This window comes from Carassius auratus, unplaced genomic scaffold (genome assembly GCF_003368295.1).
Source record: "Carassius auratus strain Wakin unplaced genomic scaffold, ASM336829v1 scaf_tig00056067, whole genome shotgun sequence".
NCBI lineage: Eukaryota > Metazoa > Chordata > Actinopteri > Cypriniformes > Cyprinidae > Carassius > Carassius auratus.
In genome coordinates, this window is record NW_020527373.1 from 20001 (window position 1) to 22452 (window position 2452).

Here is a 2452-nt window from a genome sequence, read left to right on the forward strand (position 1 = left end):
AAGCTTAAAGCACCTGGTATTCCTTGGTGGTCTCTCATTCAAGTACTAACCAGACCTTAACCTGCTAAGATTCAGAGATCGGGCATTGACTCTTTTTTTTTTTTTTTTTGCAAGATTATTATATAATTCGTGAAAAATATCCAAAAATTTAAAGCACCTGGTATTCCCAGGCAGTCTCCCATCCATGTACTAACCTGGCCCAAACCTGCTTATATTCAGAGATCGGGCATTGACTCTATTTTTTGGCAAAATTATTATATACTAAGTGAAAAATTTCCAAAAAGCTTACAGTACCTGGTATTCCCAGGCGGTCTCCCATCCAAGTACTAACCAGGCCCAAACCTGCTTAGCTTCCGAGATCAGACGAGATTAGGCATAGCCAGGCTGGTATGTCCGTAAGCGAAGACTGCTGCAAAGAGAATGCTATTTAAAGATCAGCCAATCTACTCGCCAGTACATTATATAACTAGGAAAGAAAACCCAAAAACTTAAAGCACCTAGTATTCCTAGGCGGTCTCTCATCCAAGTACTAACCAGACCTAAACCTGCTAAAATTTAGAGATCGGGCATTGACTCTATTTTTTGCCAAATTTATTATATACTAAGTGAAAAAATTCCAAAAGCTTTAAGCACCTGGTATTCCTAGGCGGTCTTTCAACCAAGTACTAACCATACAGTATTGTTCAAAATAATAGCAGTACAATGTGACTAACCAGAATAATCAAGGTTTTTAGTATATTTTTTATTGCTACGTGGCAAACAAGTTACCAGTAGGTTCAGTAGATTGTCAGAAAACAAACAAGACCCAGCATTCATGATATGCACGCTCTTAAGGCTGTGCAATTGGGCAATTAGTTGAAAGGGGTGTGTTCAAAAAAATAGCAGTGTCTACCTTTGACTGTACAAACTCAAAACTATTTTGTACAAACATTTTTTTTTTCTGGGATTTAGCAATCCTGTGAATCACTAAACTAATATTTAGTTGTATGACCACAGTTTTTTAAAACTGCTTGACATCTGTGTGGCATGGAGTCAACCAACTTGTGGCACCTCTCAGCTGTTATTCCACTCCATGATTCTTTAACAACATTCCACAATTCATTCACATTTCTTGGTTTTGCTTCAGAAACAGCATTTTTGATATCACCCCACAAGTTCTCAATTGGATTAAAGTCTGGAGATTGGGCTGGCCACTCCATAACATAAATTTTGTTGGTTTGGAACCAAGACTTTGCCCGTTTACTAGTGTGTTTTGGGTCATTGTCTTGTTGAAACAACCATTTCAAGGGCATGTCCTCTTCAGCATAGGGCAACATGACCTCTTCAAGTATTTTAACATATGCAAACTGATCCATGATCCCTGGTATGCGATAAATAGGCCCAACACCATAGTAGGAGAAACATGCCCATATCATGATGCTTGCACCTCCATGCTTCACTGTCTTCACTGTGTACTGTGGCTTGAATTCAGAGTTTGGGGGGTCGTCTCACAAACTGCCTGTGGCCCTTGGACCCAAAAAGAACAATTTTACTCTCATCAGTCCACAAAATGTTCCTCCATTTCTCTTTAGGCCAGTTGATGTGTTCTTTGGCAAATTGTAACCTCTTCTGCACATGCCTTTTTTTTAACAGAGGGACTTTGCGGGGGATTCTTGAAAATAGATTAGCTTCACACAGACGTCTTCTAACTGTCACAGTACTTACAGGTAACTCCAGACTGTCTTTGATCATCCTGGAGGTGATCATTGGCTGAGCCTTTGCCATTCTGGTTATTCTTCTATCCATTTTGATGGTTGTCTTCCGTTTTCTTCCACGTCTCTCTGGTTTTGCTCTCCATTTTAAGGCATTGGAGATCATTTTAGCTGAACAGCCTATCATTTTTTGCACCTCTTTATAGGTTTTCCCCTCTCTAATCAACTTTTTAATCAAAGTACGCTGTTCTTCTGAACAATGTCTTGAACGACCCCATTTTCCCCAGCTTTCAAATGCATGTTCAACAAGTGTTGGCTTCATCCTTAAATAGGGGCCACCTGATTTACACCTGTTTCTTCACAAAATTGATGACCTCAGTGATTGAATGCCACACTGCTATTTTTTTGAACACAACCCTTTCAACTAATTCAACTAATTGCCCAATTGCACAGCCTTAAGAGCGTGCATATCAATGAATGCTGGGTCTCATTTGTTTCTGAGAATCTACTGAACCTACTGGTAACTTGTTTGGCACGTAGCAATAAAAAAATATACGAAAAACCTTGATTATTCTGGTTAGTCACATTGTACTGCTATTATTTTGAACAATACTGTACTTAACTGCTAAGATTTAAGAGATTGGGCATTGTCTCTTTTTTTTTTTTTTTTTTGCAAGATTATTATATAATTCGTGAAAATATCAAAAATTTAAAGCACCTGGTATTCCCAGGCTGTCTCCCATCCATGTACTAACCTGCCC

At 38.8% G+C, this 2452-nt stretch overlaps 1 non-coding gene across 1 annotated transcript; it reads right to left on the reverse strand.

Annotated features, from left to right (window-relative positions):
* Positions 1-282: 282 nt before the first annotated feature.
* On the reverse strand, positions 283-401 carry LOC113090504 (5S ribosomal RNA). Its single transcript, XR_003287126.1, has one exon. It is a non-coding gene; the product is annotated as a 5S ribosomal RNA (ribosomal RNA).
* Between the last annotated feature and the right edge of the window lie 2051 nt (positions 402-2452).